The sequence below is a fragment of the Alexandromys fortis genome, unplaced genomic scaffold (assembly GCF_014885135.2).
Source record: "Alexandromys fortis isolate MF-2015 unplaced genomic scaffold, M_Fortis_MF-2015_v1.1 scaffold_1, whole genome shotgun sequence".
Taxonomy (NCBI): Eukaryota; Metazoa; Chordata; class Mammalia; order Rodentia; family Cricetidae; genus Alexandromys; species Alexandromys fortis.
In genome coordinates, this window is record NW_026067927.1 from 29481040 (window position 1) to 29497025 (window position 15986).

Consider the following 15986-nt stretch of genomic DNA (forward strand, 5'->3'; position numbering starts at 1 on the left):
GGAGGTGGCCACAGGTCCAAAGTTGTGTCCAAGGTCGGGCCATGGAGAGGACAGGATGGATTTGAGGAGTCCTCCTAGAAACCTCTGAGAACTTAGGAAAGATGCTGAGCTAGAGAAGTGGGTGCTTGGAAAGTGAACCCCACCCTTCTGCAAGGTCATCACTCCAGGCTCAAGGGTGGAGATGCTCAAACCACTGCAGTTGGTACCAAAGATGTAGCTAACGGGACTGAATGTAGAGGTTGAAAATTTTTACTTAATTTTAATTACTTTGCTTTAAATTTAAACGGCAGAATAAGATTCAGTGAAATAGAAGATAGAAAAACAATAGGGGGGGGGGAAATCCGTGAAACCAAAAATTGATATTTTAAGATCAACAACATCGGTATACCACTCCCTAGAAAAGACAAAACAAACAAACAAACAAGAGACAACAGGAACAAAACAAAACAAAAAAAACACAGGATGCGCATGACAAATGCCTCAGACTTAAGCTTGGCTGTAGGGGTTGTTGACTCAGCAGGTTTAATCAGGCTGGAAATAGCAACAGGATGGGAAGGACGGCTCAGTGGTTAAGAGCCCTTCTTGCAGAGGACCTCTCAGGTCAGTCCCCAGCTCCCATGTCAGGTGGCTCACAACCCCCTGTTACTCAAGCTCTGTGGGGGATCGGATGCTCTTTTCTGGCCTTCATGGCCACTTATTCACACACACACACACACACACACACACACACACACACACACACACGAGGCACACATGCATACACACAAATAAAAAAAATGAACAAAGTACTTTACAAATGAAAATAGCGACAAATGCAGGGCTTGGGGTGGTTTAGCTGGTAAGAGCACTTGCTGTGCAAACATGAGGACCTAAGTTCAAATCCCCAGCACTCACTACAAATCTAGGTGTAGCCACCTACACCTTCAACTCCAAGGCTGTGGGAAGTGGAGGCAGGAGGACCGCTGGAACTTGCTGACTTCTAGCTTAGCTCTAGGTTTAGAGAGAGATTCTGTCTCAAGAGAATAGTGATAGAGCAGGATACACGATGTCTTCCTCTCGTCTCCACACACAATGGGTGGATGGGCCTGCACATGTGCCTATATACTAACATATGCTCACAGACACGTGAATAAAGTAAAAAAATTAAAGAACTAAAAATAGCAACAGTGAAACATTATGATAAACTGAATTTGACCATTTGTCAACTTAGATAACTTGGGAAATTCCTTAAAAATGAAAATGATAAAAAAAAATTTTAAAAACCAAACCAAAAAACCAGAAAATTCAGTCATGTCTCTGCATATAAGAAATTTGCACTCATAGTTAAAAAAGCTATCTAACAAAAAAGTCTAGGCTCAGATGGCATCATTGGTGAAGTGCAGTGAACATTTTACGAGGATATATTCTAAATCTTTTTCTAAAAATAGAGGTGGAGCAATGCTTCTCACTGTATTCTACATGGCTGGAGTCATTCTGGTCTCAGAAGTAGAATTAGACTGGGGAGATGTCTTATCAGGGAGTTTGCTGCAAGCTTGACCATCTGAGTTTAATTCCAGGGACCCACAAGTAGAAAGAGTTAGTGCTATGGGAGAATGCACTGGTGCACTGTAAAGATTTATCATTTGCCTTGGTTTAATAAAACATTGGTTAAATAAAAGCCAGGCAGGAAAGTATAGGTGGGGCAACCAGACTAGGAGAATTCTGGAAAGAGAAAAGGCAGAGAGAGATGCAGTCACCAGCCAGATACGGAGGAAGCAAGATGAGAATGCCTTACTGAGAAAAGGTCCCAAGCTAAACATAGACAAGAATTCTGGGTGAATTTAAGTTGTAAAAGCTAGTTAATAATAAGCCTGAGCTAATAGGTCAAACAGTTTATAATTAATATAAGCCTCTATGTGTTTATTTGGGACTGAACTGCTGCGGAACTGGGCAGGACAGAAAGAAACTTCCATCTACAAGTTAGGTTGTCCTCTGAGCTCCACACATGTGTCAGGGCACATGTACCTCTCCCCTCAAAAAAATAAATTTAATTAAAACAATGAAAACCATTCTTTGTGTATACAGACTCTCATAAAATAATAGAAAATAAAATCCAACCAGGTATAAAAGTCAGTATGTTATATTTCAAAAGAGCTAATCTCTAGAAGGCAAAGCTGATATAACCATCAAATCAATCCATTTCTCCATATTGGAAGAACAAAGAAGAAAAACATATGATCAAAACTGCTTGATAAATTATATAGCCATGCAGTTCAATGGTTTCTCAAGCATAAAAATAGAAGGGGATGTGTTTGTCTTGATTGAGGCCATCTATGCATGCTGTTTCATGACAAGGAAAATAAATCTTTTCCCCTAAGAACAGAATTGAGATAAGGATTCCACTCTCAACATTTTTATTCAGTGTTGTATTTTGCCAGTGCAATAAGACAAGAAAAATAAACCAAAGGCATACAGAAGTCATGACATCCACAGATGGCATCATCATGTTCAAAGACTTTTCTTCTTAATTCTACAAAAGATCTTCTGGAACAACTCTGAGCAAAAAATACAGAGCGCAAATCGGCTGTGTGTGTGCACGTGTGTGTGCAAGTGTATGCTTGTGCTCTCATGCAAGTGTTTGCTAAGATGGAAGATACGGCAAAGACCAGCATGTTGAGGTTGCAGGATGTAATATCAGCACCAGTCGATAGACCATATTTCTCCATGGGAGCAGCAGGTGTCTGGACACTAAAATGTTACATATATCTCCACAAATATTGTTAGGAATACAAAACATGCTTATGAATCAAAACAGCAAGAATATTTGCAAACCTATAAGGTAAAACTATCACGAGCAATGAGAGGAGATTGCAAAGAATGTAAGTATGCCAAGAGATAAAACACATGCACTGATCGGAAGAGCCAACGCTTTTAAGATGTCTATTTCCCCCAAACCAATCCCATACATTTATTGTGATTCATTTGTGGGAAATACAAAGGATCTAGAACATTCAAAAGAGTTTTTTTTTTGAACAAAATAGAAGCACTGTGCAGTGGTTGATTTTCAAGACTGGATGTGATGTTTTTGAGGCTTATGTAAATTAAGTGAACAGAACCAAGCAGTAGCTGCCGACAGACGGAACTGAAGAGGGCATCTAGAAATCAACCTGCACGGATTTTTCCAAAAGAGGACCCTGGGGATGTGATAGGAAAAATGAGAGGCTTTTCACAGATAAGATATTTGACTGGGGGTGGGGAGGAGAATTAACTTTGATTCTTTAAAAAAAATTCAAGACTCATCAAAGTGTCTGAGTGTTTTTCCGGTATGTCTGTATGTATGTGCACCATCTGTGTGTTTGTTGCCCAGCAGAAGAGGGTTCTAGAACCCCTAGAACTGGAGTTAGAGATGGTTGTGAGCTTCCACATAGGTGCTGGGAACCGAACCTGGGTTCTCTGCAAGAGCAGCCAGTGCTCTTAACTGCTGAGCTATCTCTCCAGCCCCTAACTTTGATCTTAACTCATGCCTCCTTCAAGAATTAAGGCCAATGATACCAGAAAACGAAGTGAAATGTTAAAAGAATGTATTTTCTCAAAGAGACAGTAGAAAAATCTCCGTGTGTGGGTTAAATGTTAAATTACATACATACACACCAAACAAAAACAAAACATAAATTAAAAACTGGCAAACTGTGCTTCATCAAAATGAATAGAAAACCCCTTTGCCAAATCCTAACAAGAAAGTCTACCTGAAGACTAGGGAGACCAGGGAAGTCTCTTACAGAACAACGGAAGAAACTGACATCAACAAGGAACACCAGAAGCAGCTTTGGAGAACTAAAGATAAAGATCTCAAAACCCCTCAGGTTTCAATTGGCTGTTACTAGCAAGGAAGCATTAGTTCTCAAGGGAGGGTAGACTTCTCGTAGGAAACCAGAGCATTCAGGTAGAAGTGGTCCAACTATTTCTCATCTTTCAAGAAAAGCACTGACTGTGTGCAGGGAACCTATCTGTTATGACTGAAAAGAGGATGAAGATGCCCTTGGCAGACTGACTACGACAAGCCTCACTCTACTGAGAGGGTTCAATAAACCTAAGGCTTTAAGTGCTAAGCAGCACAGCTTCAAAGCACGCAGAGCAAACTCTGATAAAGCAGGAAGAACAGACAGATTCACAAGGGTTTGGGACCTCGACACTAGACCCCCAGCAAGTGATGGAACACAGGCCACCCGTCAAATAACCACAGAATACAGTTTTTTCCTTAAATAGCCATGTAACATTAAACAAGATTGACTATATTGTGGGCCATAAGACACATCTTAACAAATTAGAATAGAAACCACGTGGAAAGTGTTCTCTGACTAAATTGATTCAATTTAGAAATTATAAGGCAAAGTCAAAAGAAAATTTCCAAATGTATGGAAAATAACATTTCTGCAAAAAGAAACCAACTCACCATGAAAATTCAATAATAGCTGGGTATGGTGGTTCACACCATTGATCCTGGTGCGTAGGAGGCAGAGGCAGAAGCAGACAGATCTCTGTGAGTTCGAGGCCAATCTGGTCTACATAGAGAGTTCCAGGATAGCCAGGACTACACACTAAGATTCTATCTTAAAAAAGAAAAGAAAAACAGAAAGAAAGAAAGAAAGAAAGAAAGAAAGAAAGAAAGAAAGAAAGAAAGGAAGGAAGGAAGGAAGAAAGGAAGGAAGGAAGAAAGAAAAAGAAAATAAGAAAATTCAATAATAAATGGAAATTAAAAAAAAATAAAAGCATATTAAAAGATTTGAGACTTAGTTAAACACATGCTGAGGGAATTTAAATCATTGAACACTTATATTCACTCTTTTTATTGACTCTTATTTATATTGACTCTTATATTGACTCTTTTTTATAGCACTAGAGTTTAAACACAGAGCCTCTTACATTCCAGGCAGTCACTGGACCATGGATTACATCTTCAGCCAGAAAGTCCTACAGAAGAAATGGGAAAGGTTTGCAAATTAATTCTACAAACTCATGATGGAGAGAATGTTTTTCCTTCCATCCCAATGTGCTATCGCTGGAAAAATGTGGCAAACAATGAGTAATTAGCACGATTGTTTAAAAGCCAATCAATACAATTCATTTTTTGATCAGTTAATAGAGAAAAGTCCTATGAATTTATCAACTGGTAATAAAAGGTTTTTTGAAGAAATCCAGCTCCCATTCATGGGAAAGAAAACCTTCACAAGTTAGGAGCAGAGAGAACACCGTCAATTGGCTACAGGTTATATGGAGAGAGCCTGTGGTTAATGGCGTGCTTGATGGTAAAAGACTAGACTCTTGCACACACACAAATTACAAAGGAAGAAATAAAAACTGTCCTTGTTTACAGATGAATACAGAGGATGTCTAGAAAACCTAAGGAAACAAATAAAAACAAACCTCAAAGCAAACTTAGAGACTAAAAAAAAATCAACACAGAAAAGTTGATGAGCGCTTGGTGATCGAAAGTGAACCAACGGCTCTGTTCACACCCAAAGAAAAGGAAGCAGGAACTCTAGGGTCCCAGTGTAAGAGGATGGGTTGGGACTTTGAAATGGCAGTTGTCACAGAAAGCTGAGAGAACAAATCAAAGACACTTTGAACAAACGGCGGGGCATCTCACATTCACGGAGTGCAGAACCCTTGGGACAACGTTAGCAACTTGATATAGAGACATAGCAGAATTTCCATTAAAACCTCAAGGCAATCCATTTAAATTTAGACACAAAAGCATAGGCCATCAAGCATTGTTATGTGTGGGATTGTCTCACCTAAAGCCTCTCACTGATTTCTTAACTTTCAGGACCTCAGGGTGTGATCTTATTTAGAGACAGCTTTACAGAGAAAGGAAATTCAAATGAGGTTATTAGGACAGGTCCTGACACACCCCACTGATACTTGGGGAAGCTCGGACATATGCACACACACAGAGTGCCAGGTGAGCACAGAAAAGGCCATCTGCACAAGTCACGGGGAGAAGCCTGGAGCGATCCTTCCCTCGCTGCTGTAAAGAGGAGCCAACCCTTCTAGAAGGAAACACAATTTGAACGTTAAGCCTCTAGAGTTGTGAAAACATTTCTGTTTCTTAAGTCACCTGTGTTGTGGTGCTGGGTTATGCCAGGGCCAGCAAACAAGACAGTTGGCCACAGCAATGTAGGACAAGGGGAACAGAGTGGAAGGAGTTACCTATGATCAACTTCAGAGTTTCTGCACAGCTCCAGGGGTCAAGACATGTGACTGGTGAGACAGAAGAGAGGGTCCAGAGCGAGACCCTCATAAGCACACGGAATGGCTTCTGACAGAAATGCAAAAATAACTCCAGGGAGGAAGGGTAGCGTTTTTCAACCAGTGTTGGTACTCACGGGCGAAACAATGAGCCGAAATGATTCTTACACCTTAAAAAAAGATTCGCTTTTTAAATTCATGTATGTGTTTATGTGTGTCTGCATGTACACACGTGAAGTTGGTTGACTGAGAGGCCAGACGAGGGTGTTGGATCCCTTGCAGCTGGTGTTGCCACACGACATAGGTGCTGGGAACTGAATTCAGGACATCTGCAAGAGCAGCAAGCGCTCTCAACTGCTGAAGCCTCTCTCAAGACCCCTAACTCTCATATCTTATTAAAAATTAAATCCAGGCTGGTGAGATGGGTCAGGGGAAAAAAGATGCACACTGCCATGCCTGACCACCTGATTTCGGTCTGGAACCCACATAGTAAGAGGAGAGACTAGACACCTCTCTGCAAGTCGTTCTCTGACCTCCACATGTGCAAGCACATGCGTGCACTCAAATGGTCAAAGAAATGAACTCAAAACAGGTCACAAGTGTAAATAAATGTAAAGTATAAAACCCCACGGCTTTTACACCTAGCAAGCCCAAGGCCTTGGGTTTGGTTCCCAATTCAAACGAAACACACACTCCTATGTGACTTTTAGGGAAAAAGTAGAGAGAAAGAGAGAGAGAGAGAGAGAGAGAGAGAGAGAGAGAGAGAGAGAGAGAGAGAGAGAGAGAGAGAGAACAAACTTCTGGTTTTTAGACTCAACAAAGGGTCTTTATACTCAACACCAAACCAATCCACAAAAGGAAAATGGGTGGAAACAAAATGCCTCCACTCCTCCAGGAAAGTCACCGTTTAAAGGCTGCAGGGCCAAGAGAAGGTACACAGGCACAGAGCTCCCAAGGGCAAGCTCTAGAACACAGAAATGTCTTTCAAAACGAATTGTAAAACCAAGACATCCCTTTGGGACCCTGGATCAGGGCAATAGGGGATTCTGTTGTTGTTGGAGATGGAAGCGAAGGCCTCCAAATGCCTTGGAGCTGGGCAAGTACCCTACCCTCTCAGCCCCATGAGGCATTTTCTTAGAGCCGCTAAGTACACAGCAACGCTAAAGGAATGCGTGGCCTGGCTTCAGCAGCCATCAGGGAGCACAGAGGAAAGCACCAAGTGTATCCCTCCACACCTATCACAGCAGCTGGTCTGAAAAGTGGAGTGCACTCAAGGCTGTAAGAACCTGGGGAACTGCGCCTCTCAGGGTCTTCCTGGAGGAATGGGAAATGGTGGGGTCACTCCAGGAAGCTCCCCCAGTTCTTTAAAGCAGAAGAGTGGAGTTGTCAGGAAACACACAGCTTATATTCTGGGGCATCGATGGGAGAAATGAACATTGTTGTCACTGGAATATTTATATCAGTTTTCCCTGCAATGAAGTCTGAAAACAGTCTAGATGACCCTCAAGGATGAACACCGACATCCACGGTGGTGCATCCACCTTCCTCCCCACCCCTGCCCAGCATGGATAGTCTGGACAATGGGGCTAAGTGATGGCTCAATGGGTAAGAGTGCTTGGTGTGCAAGCATGGAATCTTGAGTTCGAATCCTCAGCACCCATGTAAATAGTCAAGCTTGACTATGCATGCCTGTAACCCCAGCGTTGGGAGATAGAGACAAGATCCTGAGGGCTCTCTGGCCAGCCAGCCTAGCTGAAAAGCCTTGAGCAGGATCTTGCATGCCCTAGGCAAGCACTCTGCCTCTGGGCTAGATCCTCAATCTTTGTACTTTTTATATTTTGAGACAGGTCTAACTAAGTTGACCAAAGTGGTCTTTACCTTGCTCTGCAGCCCAATAGGTTTTGAATTTGTAATCCTCCTGCCTCAGCTTTCTAAATTGTTGGGATTGGGGGCCCGGACTACCAGGTCAGGCCAGGAGTTCCTACTGATTGATGTCTGAGAAATGTGACTCAGGGGGACTATTTTGAGCCATAAAAGCCAGTTTCAACAGGATATGTCTGGCATGATTCTTTTTCTAGAACATTCATTAAGTAACATAATTATAGAGATGGAGGCAGATTAGAGGTTGCTGGGGGTCACGGGTAGATAATTATGCGAGGCTGTGAAGGGCCAGCCTTTATAAGACAGTATCGATGAAAGCGCTGAATCTTGGGACAGTCGCTTTAACCTATGCGAGATAAAATGGCAGAGCCCAGAGCATGCGCACATGCAAACACACGCTCACATTTAGCATTTGCTGATGCCAGCGTCCTCATTTTAACACCCTGCTCGTGTGGGATGATCCATTCTCACTGAGGGCAGGAAGTGTCTGTAGGATTTATCCTGTACACTTTTCTGAAAATTGTTCTCAATCAGTATCCAAATGAGAAAATGTAAAAACCACATTGTAGAAGAAAAAATAATCTAACTAGGATGTATAGACCCCAAAATTGACAAAGAACTCTTACAGATTAACAGCAAGACAACACAGTCACATTGATGAAAGACGTGGTGAGAAAGTATGCAAATAAAAATTAGCATATGGAAAAGTACTTAAAATCATTCCTTAGGAATATGCAAATGAAAACTACGCTAAGGTTCCACCCATTAGGCATGCACTAGAGAGATCAACATGGAAATGACCCTTGGGCAGTCCAGGCTGGGGAGGATGCAGGCCCACTGTGTGAGATGCTCAGGCTGGGAAGGATGCAGGCCCACTGTGTGAGACAGTTCAGGCTGGGGAGGATGCAGGCCCACTGTGTGAGACAGTTCAGGCTGGGGAGGATGCAGGCCCACTGTGTGAGACGTTGTGCTGGTTGCCTGTTAAATACTTAAGAGCATCATCCAAGATTTTTGGGGGCGGGCATTTCCCCCAGAGTAGTTGGGTTTGTGGAGTAGTTGGGTTTGTGAATGGAGAAGCCCAAGCACGCAGGGGTAGAAGAGTGGGTGAGAAAACTGATCTCTCAGCAGCGAGTCTGCTCAGTTCTGAACGGAGGAGCAGCTGATGGCTTCCCACGGGGTCACAGAAGTCAGGCATTTCAGCTGTGTGGGTTTGGTACTGTGAAGGGGTAAGAGGGCCTCAGAGCAACACCAGAGAGGCCAGCAGGGCAGCTCAGGCTTCAGGGAACATTCTAGGGAGATCAAAGAGTTCCCACCTTTGCAACTCTTCAACTCTTCAGAGTGAATTTTGAGACAACCAAATTCACACCTCAATGGCTTCTTTTGTTTTTTGTCAGTGATAGACATGGGGTTCAAGACTTTGCCCATATCTTCTTTTTTTGTTTTTGTTGTTGTTTTTGCTTTTCGAGACAGGGTTTCTCTGAAGGTTTGGTGCCTGTCCTGGCACTAGCTCTGTAGACCAGGCTGGTCTCGAACTCACAGAGATCCGCCTACCTCTGCCTCCCGAGTGCTGGGATTAAAGGTGTGCACCACCACCGCCCGGTTGCCCGTGCCTTCTTAGGAAAGTGTTCGATCCCTGAATCATAGTTCTCTTAGCCCAAAAAAGTTGATTTTTAACATCATCCCATGTGTCCTTGTCCCCTTTTCTGATCAGGTCTGAAGAAGCTCATCCTGTAAGTCACTTCCAACAGGGAAGGACCGTGGTCTGGGCCAGCCAAAACCTGACATGACACCATGCATGTTCCGACGTGACAGCATGTTCCCTCTTGTTCCTGTAGGCGGACCCTACTCACTGGCTCACCCCCAGCACCTTCCTGGGACTTGATCTCCAAGGCCCTCCCCTTCCATCTTGGATCCTTTTTTTTCTCCCTGGTGTCCGTGGCAAGATTGCCTCCTCCAGGAAGCCTTCCAGGATGCTCCAGGATGAGCCTGTTTCCCTGTGGGTTCCTCCCAGCCCATGGAGTCTCGGGAATGACCTGTTGTTTGGCGTTGTTTGATTTTTTTTTTTTTCCTAGAAAGCCACGCTCTGCTCCCCACTCCGCTAGGATCTCCTTCGAGGCAGGCAAGGATCTCCACTTGGTTCCTCCGCCTGCGCTGGGCAGGAGGCCTGCATCCAATCTCCGAGGCCTACCTGTGTTTGGAAATTCAAGCCTTGACAGGTGGGGCGGGCCCTGCAGTTGGGGAGGGTTCTGAGCGGATTCGTTAAAAGGTTTTATGAAAGCATGCTAAATAGACCGTGCAATTGCGAGAATAAGTTCTTCTCTGGTGGAAATTACTCAGCCATTTGGTTCTTATTTTGGCGAACGCGGCTCGGCCCTTTTGAACGCACTTGATATGCCTCGGCTGCCAGAGCAACAGGAAGATATGCTTTGAATACCCTGTAAACCCCGTGTAAACACCCGGCTTACGGGTAATTGCCACAGAACCCGGCTCCGCCCCGCAGCCTCCGCGAGCCGCCCCTCCCGACTACTGCCGTGGCCTGCAGCCCGCGGCTCCGCCCCCGGCTTCAAGGTTTAACAAGGGCCTGCCCAGCCTGCACCCAGACAGAGGCTGGGCTTTAGAACGACTTCCTCCTGGCAAGAAGGAGCTGGTAGCTTCCTGGCCTCAGGCCTTTGCCTCCTACCAGCCACCCCGCTGGGTGCGATCTGCAGCTATCTACGGCTCTGGGCTCCAATACCAAGTCCTTCCTTCCAAGACAGGGAGACTCCTGCCTTGGCTTCAGCAGAGAGGCTTTTTGGTCTCTGGACCCCTTTGCCCTGTCCACTTCCTCCGTTCTACCCCACAGCCGGGGCCCTCAGTTCACAGGACGCCTGCTGGCTCTGACTTTTGGTGGACGTGGGGACTTTCGGCGGGTCTGGCCTTCAGGGTTGTGCCTCACATCTAATCTGAAGGCGGGATTCTTGCTTCCTAGCTTCCAGACTCTTGTCAGGCTCAGCTGGACCATCCCTCAGGGCGGAGCTGGATGGAGATACAGATCTGAGACTGAGATGCGCTGGCCCGGCAGCAGCAGCGGTGTTGAGACTGGAGTTGGGTCCTCAGCCCCCACGTAAACGCCGCCGAGTGGCTGTAGCCGCCCACCTGCGGCGCTAGCACTTAGGAGGAAGAGATGGGAGGGGCCTCCAGCAATCTGACTTGCTAGGCTAGCCAAATTCTCAAGCTCTGGGAGAGACCCTGCCTTAATATGTAAGGTGGAGGGTAATTGATTTAGGGCACCTGATGACAACTTCTGAACCCCACATGCGCCCACACATGCATCCACCTACATGAACATACACACTCTCAGACTGTACCCCCACCCCCACAATACCGAGCGACAGAGAGATGAAGAGATAGGTGTCCCAGAATGCCCGCTCCCTCTTCAGATGGGGTTGAGGGTTTTTTTTTTTTAGGGCTCCAGGCAGTCTTCAGCTCACTGGCCTTTCTGCCCTGCCATTAGAGGTTCCAGGGAGCCCCCACCTCAGGAGGATGAAGCACTGGGCACCATCTTGGGAACAGAGACCAACTCTTATAGGCGCAGGTGCTGCTGGTACTTAATCCTCACTCTTCCCTCCCCAGCCTCGATGATCATGAGAACTCAATCTCTGTTCTTTATCAATAGCCCAGCCTCTGGCGTTTTGTTATAGCAACCTTAGGGAACCAAGGCCCAGATCTTGCTGATGGGAATGTTCTGGCACCCACAGCAGCACCTTAGATGGGTGCTCCTCCCATTCTGCACTCTGCTTCTTCAACTCTTTTGGTAACCATGGACACCTCAGAATCTCTCTCTCCCCATATCTCCATGGTGAGTGAGGATACTGTAGTTAGCAATTGCCTTGAAAGATGCAGGCAACTGGCTACCTTTGCATCATCTAGAGGCTTCCTTGCTCACACATCGAGCTGGGGGTGGGGTGACTCTGTGAGACTTGGGCTTCCTGGTGGCATGGTGGCCTTATTTATTTATTTAGGTAGATGCTCTCAGGAGGCTCAGGGCTCTGTAGGAGAACTTCCAGGGAGCCTAGGCAAGGTTAGTGACATCTGTAGCTAGGAAGGCTGTCACAGAGTCAGCTCCCCCCACTTAGCTGGTCAAAGACTTCACAAGCCCAGACACATTCCAGGGGAGGGATGCGAACTCTACTTCCCTACTTCGTAATGGAAGACATGTCAAAAACTGCATCTAGTTGCAGCCAAATGTCCCGTCAACAAACAGCAAGAATGACATGGCCTTTCCTAGGGTTAGACCTGGGCTTCATCCTGGCCTTTGCCCCTGGACCCTGCTTGTGCACTAGACCCTATGAGTGGATGCTTCTATCAGTGAGGGCCCTTTGAGGAAGCAGGCATGCAGTGCACGCAGGGGTTGGCCCTGGTGTCTGTCTCCTGGGGCCCAGAACAGTTCCTGCTCCGGCCACCATGGCATATGAAAGTCCCATGGAAAGCTCCATTCTGTCCACCGATGTCCATCATGTGCCACTCCCAGTGGCCAAGCTGGACGAGGCTTCTGTGTCCCGGAGATCCCAGTGGGTTGAGAGAAACCAACTGGAACACGCCAGCTCCAGGCAGGCAGGATGGGGTGGGAGCTGAAGGGAGGAAGGGTCCTTCGAAAGGACACCATCTGGAGGGGGGCTCAGACCTACGGAGGGACCCTCCAGGAAACCGAAATAGCGATAGCCCACAGAAAGGTTCCGGGGGGCCAAAGGCTGTGGGGTGTCACCAAGCTGGAAGGATCTGTGGGTCAAAATAATGAAGTCAAGAGAGGTGTGAGTAGCCATGTCCCCTGGGGCCACCCTGACGGCTCTGGGGACCCTAGCAGAGAGGTCTGGGTAAATGAGGGACTCACTGAGGCTCCTTAAAACCCAGCCTGTGTGTGCCCTTTCTTCCTACCCCAGGCCGCATACTGAGGTCTACCAGGAGCTCTGGCTTCCATAGTGCCTCGGATCCCCCCTCACTGTCCCACCTCCTCCTGGGTGCTGGTGGCTGTCAGGCAAAGCAGGCGGCAGATCAAACGCGTCCACCCCCCAGGGCCTGGCCTTGCCCATCAGGAAAACATCACGTGGCACTGGAATGAGGTGATTTCGAGCAGCCGATGTGAGGAAATGGGTATTTATGTAGCTGCGGGCATGGTTTTTATTTTCCCTAATTTTCAGATTACTTTCGATTAGGCCTCTTCGGAGTAGAAAAGGCTTGAAGTGAAATCGATCCTGCCTAAATCATTATGGCCAGCTCAGCCCCAGGCTGCCTCTGTAGACAATTACACCAGACCCTGGGGTTAGGGGGCAGACTCCAGGCAGGGGACACTTCCCGGGGCTCACCCAGACCTGAGCAGGCCCAGGGCCTTTGTGCCTTGTGGTACACAGCAGCCATTGATTCCTAGTCTCTGGCGAGAGGGGCAGGGAGGGAGCTGAACGAGGAGTAATTCTTAGCACCATCTGGACTCTATCTCTGTTCCCGCCCCTAAGTCAGGACAGGGAGGGGGTTGGGAGAGGGAGAAGGGGAAAATGCCCGGGCCAAATCTAAATGCTTTCATGAATTCTGCAGTAGAAATGTTTTGACGTGAATATTTTTGTCAGTCTCTAGAGTTTGCCAAAAGAAACTCAACTCCCCACCACAGCTCGAATGTATTCTGCAGTTGGCTCTTTGTAGCCACTGCAGGACAGGCAGTGGGCCCCAGCACCTGTGAGGCGAACTGGGGTGGCATGTGGGGGCTCAGGGGTCCCAGTGATACACAGGGAAGACCCCGTGGGGGCACTTTGTCTCCAAGGAGAGACCTCAGACATCTGAGGGGCTGGGTCCGAATACAGGGGCAGCTGGGAAGCTGGAGGGAAAGTGGCCAACACAAGAAGGGCCCTCTGCGACAACAAGGTTTGCTTCCGGGAGATTGGAGGAAAAGACAAGCTTTTCTTTTTTCTTATCCTCCTTCTGCTCCTCCTCTTCTTCTTCCTCCTCCTCCTCATCCTCGCAGGGTCTTATGTAGCTAAAGCTGTTCTCGGACTCTGTGTAGATGAAGATGACTTTGAACTTCTGACCCTCCTGTCTCCACCTGCTGAGCACTGGGGCTACAACCACGCACTACCATGCCTGGTTTACTGGGTGCTGGAGATGGAACCCATGGCTTCGTGTAGATTAGGCACTCTGCGACCTGAGCTATGTTCCCAGCCTCTATGTGTTTTCTTCACAAATTTTTAGCTGGGCATGTGACACACGCCTTTAATCCCAGTACTTGGGAGGCAGAGGCAGGCAGATCTCTGTGAGTTCGAGGACAGCCTGGTCTACAGAGCAAATTGCAGGACAGCCAAGGCTATACAGAGAAGCCCTGTCTTGGAAAGCAAAAACAGCAACAAAAATATAAATTCCTATGTATTCGTTGAAAATTTCATACACGTATACAATGTATTTTGATCATTTCCACCCCAAACATTCCCCCATTTTGTGTGTTCCTTTCATAAGTGTTTCTTCCTCTTCCTCTTCCTTTCCTCATTCATTCATTCATTTCATTCATTCATTTCATTCATTCATTCATTCATTCATTCATCTATTTTTAGCCCCCTGAGTACAATTTGTGCTGTCTAGATATTCATGGGCACGGGGTCACCCATTGGAACATGGGAACCTACCAGTGTCCACGCTCTTTTTTTAAATTTTTGTTTATTTTTATTTTATGTGCATTGGTGTTTTACACGCATGTATGTCTGTGTGAGGGTGCTGGGTCCCCTGGAACTGGAATTACAGACAGTTGTGAGCCATGTGGGTGCTGGGAATTGAACCCAGGTCCTCTGGAAGAGCTGTCAGTGCTCTTGACCGCTGAGCCATGTCTCCAGCCCCCAAGTTCACACTCTTAAGGAAAAATGACTTTCCCTCCCTCAGCAGCCATCATCGAAGGGTGGGACCTTGGGATCCCCCTCCCTCCTCCATGTTAGAATTTGTAACTGGTTGATCTTGTGCAAACCTTGAGGCAGTAACCAATGTTGCCGTGAGATCATGTGTGCAACGTGCCTGGGAGACATCATTCCAGCACTGACGTTCTCGGTGCCCCTCTTCCGCCGTGTTCCCTGAGCCCTGAGGAAGTGGTTGCTACACTGTTTCCTCTGCAGCTGGCATTCCCATTGTTCTCAGCCCCTAACAGCCTTGAGTTAACCACCGCCCATTGCAGTCACAAGCTTCTATGACCAACGTGGCCGGGCAAACCTGAGCAGGTGAAGGGAAGTGTAGCCTGTTTTTATTGTTTCCCACTTCTCCAGTAAATATGAATAACTAAGAAGACTGTGGGCCCAACATTTTCTTATCTCCCTGAAGAGATTAAGCATAGAACTGACATGTGACCCAGCTGGTCTGCTGCTGAGGTTTAAGCTGAAGAATTGAGAGTGGGCACTCAGAGGAGGACTTAATCGTCTCAGTGACAGACTAGGAGGGCAGAAGCGGTGGTCCTTTCTGGATGCAGTGTTCCGACTGGGATGAGGAAGACTAGGACAATCAGAGGGACTGATTATAGTGGCAGAGCAGGCTACCCAGGACACCAGGAAGGATCCCAGCCTCGTGGTGTGGGCAAGCAACCTGGTCGTGGCCTGGTAGTAGCTGAGCCTACAGAGACTTCAGTCACCCAGCTCTGGACGACTGCTTGCTCACAGGCCACACTGTTCATAAAGATGGATGTTTCCTCTTGTGAGGGGCTAGGGGGAAACTAGCTTGGCACGGAGCCCATCTGACACCCCCAACACAGCTGACACTGTCCAGCTGCCTTTGTTTCCTACCTCTGTTTGTGTTTCAGTTGTGACAAACTATGCACAGCATAAATTAGTTGGTCTTTACATTTTTAATTATATAGTTGAGCAGGGTTAAGAATATCACAA